The sequence below is a fragment of the Sus scrofa genome, chromosome 3, assembly GCF_054392235.1.
Source record: "Sus scrofa isolate SSC_HxYL_T2T_F1_AM1 chromosome 3, Sscrofa_HxYL_maternal_Yorkshire_Landrace_v2.0, whole genome shotgun sequence".
Classification (NCBI taxonomy): Eukaryota; Metazoa; Chordata; class Mammalia; order Artiodactyla; family Suidae; genus Sus; species Sus scrofa.
This window is the reverse complement of record NC_139385.1, coordinates 142930245-142937590: the sequence shown is the minus strand read 5'-3', so window position 1 is coordinate 142937590 and position 7346 is coordinate 142930245. Positions and strand designations below refer to the sequence as shown.

Here is a 7346-nt window from a genome sequence, read left to right as displayed (position 1 = left end):
GTCCAGCACCTGTTTCCTCTCCATGAGCATAGATCCTTTGGAGGTGACAGTATTTTACCTGATGTGATGGTGCTGGACCTGTGCTAGGAAGTATTTAACCACACACTATCCAGAAAAAAGGGCTTCACTTGTATGAGTCATGAATTCCCATAGTATAAACCCTAACTGAAGCCAGTTTGAAGCTACCACACAAAATCATTTGATGAGGACTTGGGCAGAGACGTGCATTAGTACAGTGTTATGTGGTATTTCTACCTTGCAGATGCAAAATGTGCAAATAATTCTGGCAACTGATTTACAAAATTCTTAAAAACAGAACAAAAATAGCTCTCAAGAGCTGGTATGAGCTGTTTCCACCCCACCACTGGGTGGCATAAAAATAAAGGGAATTCTTTGTTTTTTCTCAGTTAGATCTTAAATATTTTTAGTCTGAATAAATTCTCTAGTTCACAGAACCATAACATTCATAGTGATTTTTTGGTGAAAAGATACTTCACGTTTTTTGTTCTTTTTTAAACTTATTTTCTTACTATTTATTTACTTATTGCTTTTTTTTAGGGCCACAGGCATGGCATATGCAAGTTCCCAGGCTAGGAGATGCATTGGAGCTACAGCTTCCAGCCTATACCACAACCACAACAATGACAGATACAAGCCGTGTTTGCAACCCACACCACAGCTCACTGCAACACCAGATCCTCAACTCATTGAGCAGGACCAGGGATTGAACCTATATCCTCATGGATACAAGTTGGCTTGTTTCCATTGAGCTGCAAAGGGAACTCTCACTTTTTATTCTTTTTTTTTTGTTACAGTTGATTTACAAGGTTCTGTCAATTTCTGCTGTACAGCAAAGTGACCCAGTCACACATACACATACATACATTCTTTTCCTCAGATTATCTTCCATCATGTTCTATCACAAGTGATTAGACATAGGTCTCTATGTATACAAGAGGACCAGATGACATGATACTATATATAGAAAACCCTAAGTACTCCACACAAAAATTATTTAAAATGATCAATGAATTCAGCAAAATAGCAAGATATAAGATTAACATTCAGAAATCTGTTGTGTTTTTGTATATTAACAATGAAATATTAGAAAAGGAATAAAAAAATACCTTTTAAAATTGTTCCTCCCCAAATTAAATACCTAGGCGTAAACCTGACCAAGGAGGTGAAAGACTCGTACACTGAGAACTATAAAACGTTAATCAAGGAAATTAAAGAGGATTCAAAGAAATGGAAAGATAAACCATGGTCCTGGATTGGAAGAATTAATACCGTAAAAATAGCCATACTACCCCAAACAATCTACAGATTAAAGGTGCTCCCTATTTAGTTACCCATGACATTTTTCACAGAACTAGAACAAACAATCCAAAAATTTATATGGAACCACAAAAGCCCCAGAACAGCCAAAGCAATCCTGAGGTGGGTGGGCAATCCGGGGGTGTAACTCTCCCAGACTTCAGATAATATTACAAAGCTACAGTAATCAAAACAGTGTGGTACTGGTACCAAAACAGACATACAAACCAATAGAACAGAATAGAGAGCCCAGAAATAAACTCAGACACCTATGGTCAATTAATCTTTGACAAAGGAGGCAAGAATATAAAATGGAAAAAGATAGTCTCTTTAGCAAATGGTGTTGGGAAAACTGGACAGCTGCATGTAAATCAATGAAACTGGAACACACCCTCACACTATGAACAAAAAACCCCTCAAAATGGCTTAAAGACTTAAACATAAGACAAGACACCATAAAATTCCTAGAAGAGAACATAGGCAAAATAATCTCTGACATCAATCTTACAAATGTTTTCTTAGGTCAAATCACCTAAGGCAATAGAAACAAAAACAAAAGTAAACCAATGGGACCTAATCAAACTCACAAGCTTTTGCACAGCCAAAGAAAAAGATACTTTTCTTTAAAATATCAGAACCTGGTGGCTGGTTAGGATCACTTCCAGCTATGATAGAGTCCCACTTGTTGATTTTTGCTTTTATTATTTGTGCTTTTGGTGTCATATCCAAAAAAGTGATTGCCAAGACCAATGCCGAGGAGCTTCTTCCCTATGTTTTCTTCTAGTGGTTTTATGGTTTCAGGTTTTAGGTTTAAATTATCAATCCACTTTTAGTTGATTTTATGAGTGGTATATAATAGGGATCCAATTTCCTTTTTCTGCATAAGGTGATTCAGTGTTAGACTATCCTTTCCCCACCAGAGTGTTTTTGGCTCCCTTGTCAAATATTAGTCGGCTTTGTGTGCTGGGGGTTATTTCTGGGCTCTCTTTTCTGTTCCATTGAAGGCAGGTGCCAGCTGAATGGCAGTACCTGCTTGCCTGCTGCCCATAATCCCACAGCAAGGGCAAACATGATGCGGCACATTGAGGGAGGTATATTTTGATTCTTTCTTTTGAACTACTTTTATGTTGTAGCTTTGAAGGTAGAAAAAAGACAGCTGCAGAGACTAACTTTTAATGTTTTGGAATAGAAATATGCCACTGATGCAGTGAAAAAACTTGATTTCCCTAGTGCTTTTTTCTATGTATGAACATCTCTCCAAATGTGAGCCACTGCCTGGGATATCTTTTTATCTTAAGGATCTTAAGCTCTTTAATAATGGTACAATGAAGGCAGCATGATGGATTCCTTCTTCCAGCTGGTCACAAATACACACTATTATTAACTGTAATATTGAGACAAGTGAACGAAAAAAAAATGTTTTGTTGCCTGTTTCATCATAAAAAGGAAGGACTCCTGAGATATCCTTTTGCTGGCTGAGTTACCTGATAAAGCTGAAGAGAAACCATGAATGGGAGCAGCACCTGATGAGAAACTTATGGTTGTATGAGCTCATGATTTAAAAAATCTTGTTCTGGTTTTGTTGGGTTTCTGTTACTCTTCCTGTTAGGAGTAGCATCACAGGACATGTCTCCATTTTCTCAAATGTGGAAAGAAACAGGCTGCACAGCTATTTTCCCAGAATTTCTTGTTCGAAAAAAGGTTGCATATGCACAATCACCCAATAGTCTTCCCCTTGCTTATTAACTATGTTTAGGCCACAGAATGCATATTTATTCCTCACCCATGCCCAAGAATTGTTTTAAAGATTCATTTTTAATATTCCAAACAAATTTGTAGAGAGGGTACAATCTATGAAAGAAGAGACCTAACTGATGTTGTTCTCAATTGTGGATGCTCAAAAAATGTTTGTTGAATAAGTGATTCAATCCCAAATTTACTGCTGAGGAAGCATATCCAAGGAAATTCATCACCTGGCTCAATGCTGGCCAGTTAATAAGGGGCAGAGCCTGACTCAAATTGACCACTTTGTGGTTTCAAAGAGATTTCTTTCCCCAAGCACTGTGGTCCCCTTGGTGTCCGCATGGGAGAAAATGAGGAGTGATGATGAGAGCCCTGAATTATAGTCTGATGTCCAGAGCTCTAGGCTCAAGTCCTGATCCACAGATAAGAAGCCTGGTGACCTTCTCAGCTTCTCTTGTCTTCTTTTCTGAAAATGTCATGTTTGTCCTGCAAATATCAAAAGGTATTGAAACATTTCATAGCATTTAGAGGTAATATTGAGATACGATTTTTCAGCAGACACTGCAGAAATGACCTTGTTCTTTCTCTGCCTGCAGAAAACTAGTAAAACAGGCGCTTTAACAGGCTTGTTCCCTAAATACGGTGTTTATTTTGGCATTCATCCTGCCAGTTATTCATGCCCAAACTTGTTTTGACAGTTGCATTACTCAGACACCAAGGGGTCTCATAATTGGTCTTGCTTCCAGGGCATCATTGAAAATAGAAAACAGTGTTCCTGAAGTGATCTGTAGAAGAGCTGCTTCAGCATCATTCAGGGAGCATCTGAAGATGGACCCCTAAGGTCTGTATCCAAGAGAACCACCACAGGGTTCTCTTGACTGTCCCAAATGACTTACATATGATAAAGTTTGAGACTGACTGCTCTGGACACTATATATAGCATCGCAATACCATCCAGTGTGCGGAACATGCTGCTTTGAAAGCAATGAGTAGAGAGACGATTACCAATGGTGATCTGACCTCCTTTGGTAAATTAGCTTTTGGAATGGGAGCATTGGGAAAAGAACACAACCTCATGGAAGCTGTGTTCAGCTTCAGTAAAAAATCAGGAACCTGAAGGCTTAGATTCATGCCAGCTCAGCCATCTCCTGCCTGTGTGAGCTGCACAGACCCCTCCAATCTGTGCCTCTCAGCATCCTCAGGGGACCAGAGACCAGGAGAGACCACCTCATGGGTTTCATAAGGTTGGCATGGTATAAAAGGCTAGTCTCTAGTCTGATTTCTTGTCACCTAGAAATGTTTGGTTCTCCTTCCCTGACTTCAGATTCAGGGAAGTAGATGCACCCTCATCACTTCCCTCCATCCCCAGTAACCAGGAGCCTGAGACTCTGGGTCCAGGGAGGAGCCAGGATGTTCTCACACGAGGTGACCAAGCCAGGTGTCAAGGCAACATTTCCTAAGGTGTGAAGTTAAAGGACAGTCCACTCTCCACTCTTTAAATGAACAGTGATGGACAGGAAGAGAGAGGAGGTACAAGGATGGGGCTGACTTGAGTCAAGAGCAAGTGCAGAGTGGACCACAGGACAAGGACGGTCTCGGTCTGGATTCAGACTGGGAGGTGGTAAGCCAGGTGTGAAAGACTTTTTCAGTTTCTAGACTTCACAGTTAAAACTTATTAAGTTATTCTAATATACAAACAACTTATACAACTCGACAGCAAAAAAACCCAACAACCCAATGGAAAAATGGGCAACAGACCTGAACAGACATTTCTCCAAGGAAGCTATACAGACGGCCAACAGGCACACGAAAAAACGCTTGACATCGCTAATCATTAGAGAAATGCAAATCAAAACTACCATGAGATGACACCTCCCACCCGTCAGAATGGCCATCATTAACAAGTCCACAAATAACAGATGCTGGGGAGGGTGTGGAGAAAAGGGAACGCTCTTGCACTGTTGGTGGGAATGTAAGCTGGTACAACCACTATGGAGAACAGTATGGAGGTACCTTAGAAAACCATATGTAGAACTACTATATGATCCAGCAATCCCACTCTTGGGCATCTATCTGGACAAAACTTACCTTGAAAAAGACACATGTACCTGCATGTTCACCGCAGCACTATTCACAATGGCCAAGACATGGAAACAACCTAAATGTCCACCAACAGATGATTGGATTAAGAAGATGTAAGTATACATACACAATGGAATACTACCCAGACATAAAAAAGAACAACATAATGCCATTTGCAGCAACATGGATGCAACTAGAGACTCTCATACTGAGTGAAGTAAGTCAGAAAGAGAAAGACAAATACCATATGATATCACATATATGGAATCTAATACATGGCATAAGTGAACCTTTCCACAGGAAAGAAACTCATGGACTTGGAGAAGAGACTTATGGAGAGAGTGGGATGGACTGGGAATCTGGGGTTAATAGATGCCAATTAATGCATTTGGAGTGGATAAGCAATGGGATCCTGCTGTATAACACTGGGAATTATATCTAGCCACTTACGATGGAACACGATTGAGGATAATGTGAGAAAAAATGTATATATGCCTGTGTGACTGGGTCACTTTTCTATACAGTAGAAATTGACAGAATACTTTAAGCCAGCAATAATGGAAAAAATAAAAATCATTAAATAAAGAAACAAACAAAAAAGTTATTAAGTTATTCTAATAAAGATAATATAATCACTTTGCCAGCATATCCTTCAAAATATCTCTAAAATCCACATCTAATAATCCACATATTTCTTAACATTCAGATGAAGTAATAAAATCTGAGATTAACCTCAACATGCAGTTTCATAGTCTTTATTTTGCTTTAAATTATATTTTGAATCTGTTTCCATGCCAGTCCTTTTTCTCAGTTATCTATGTTCAAGTGAGTGCCAATGAGGTAATTTTTGGTCAAAACTCTACTTTGTGAATGGTAGGGTTATTTTTGTTTTATTTTTGCTATTGTAATAGGTATGTGAAAAACATTATCTAAATCTTTGCGTCTATTCCTGAGTATTTATTTAGTAGAAATTCCTTAGAAGTCCAATCCGTGTCAAAATAGACTTAAGATTTTTGGCATTTACTTCCAAACGACTTTCCCCCCAAATATTTGCATACCAATCCGAGTGACTGCGTACCAGGATCGCCTGAAATTTCAGTGGAAACAGAATCTCACCTCCCGCTCCAGACCTCCTGATGAGCGGCTGCCCTTCGGCAGGAAATCACCGCAGTCACACTGCAGCCTCCGTGGGATCAGGACTTTTCTTTTTTTCTGGAGGGGAAAAGTAAACAGGATATAAAGATGTTTAAAGTTTGATTTCAGTCCCAGGAAGTGGGATGTCAGCGTCAGGCTGAGGATTACTCAGTAGCGCCAGCTGAATCACCTGTCCAGAAATAGACGCAGGCAGCACTGAGGTAAGCGGGTCCCGGGTGTGGGGGGCGGCCGTCACACCTGCACCTCCTCTAAACTCTGCTTGGCTCTGAAGTCCAAGAACATGCGTGACTCAGATGGACAGGCCGGGGGTGGAAGTGGAGGCAGGTTAGCCTTTCTCCTACTGTTTCTTTTTTAGACTTTTGTCGACGACTCTCACCAATGACATGACCATAGCCAGGGAATGGAGTTAGTAATCTCTACCTAAAATATACCCGAGAGCCATGTGCGCCTACACATGAGTATGATGTCATATATTTATATGGCCACATGGTCCTATGATCCCCAACTTCCTTTTCATTTGCCAATGTGCATTTTTGGTTGACTACTTTTGGAGATAATGTGATTTTATAGATCAATGTCTAACTGAGAAGTGCTAAGAATGACCAGGGACTGGGTTGAAAGGCAGATTCTGATTCAGTGGTTCCAAGAGTGGAGCCTATGAGCCTGCATGTGCACCAAGCCCCGGTGTTGCTCTGGTTATAGATCTGAAGATCACAACTTGGATAGGACCCAGGACAGTGTCTAATCTAAATCCGACCTTTTCTAAATTGAGTCATGTTCTGAAAGAGATGCTTGGTGTTCTCATCAGTCATAGTTTAAATGGCACCTTTTTTCTCAGTAATAATCTTGACATTTTTGAATGTGTGTGTGTGTGTGTTTGTAGGGCCACCACACCTGTGGCATACGGAGGTTCCCAGGCAAGGGGTCAAACTGGAGCTATAGCTGCCAGCCTACACCAGAGCTCACCGCAACGCTGGATCCTTGACCTACTGAGCAAATCCAGAGATTGAACCCGTGTCCTCATGGATACTAGCTGGACTCATTACCAC

General features: G+C 40.4%; 1 long non-coding RNA gene across 2 annotated transcripts; it reads right to left on the bottom strand.

Moving 5' to 3' along the window:
* Positions 1-759: 759 nt before the first annotated feature.
* On the bottom strand, positions 760-6741 carry LOC110260063 (uncharacterized). 2 transcript variants are annotated; one of them, XR_014839863.1, is made up of 4 exons: positions 6467-6741; positions 6259-6354; positions 5149-5218; positions 760-3546 (listed from the first exon to the last, which is right to left on the bottom strand). It is a non-coding gene; the product is annotated as an uncharacterized LOC110260063 (long non-coding RNA). The 2 variants fall into 2 exon arrangements; XR_014839864.1 differs by lacking the exon at positions 5149-5218 and having other exon boundaries at positions 6467-6715.
* Between the last annotated feature and the right edge of the window lie 605 nt (positions 6742-7346).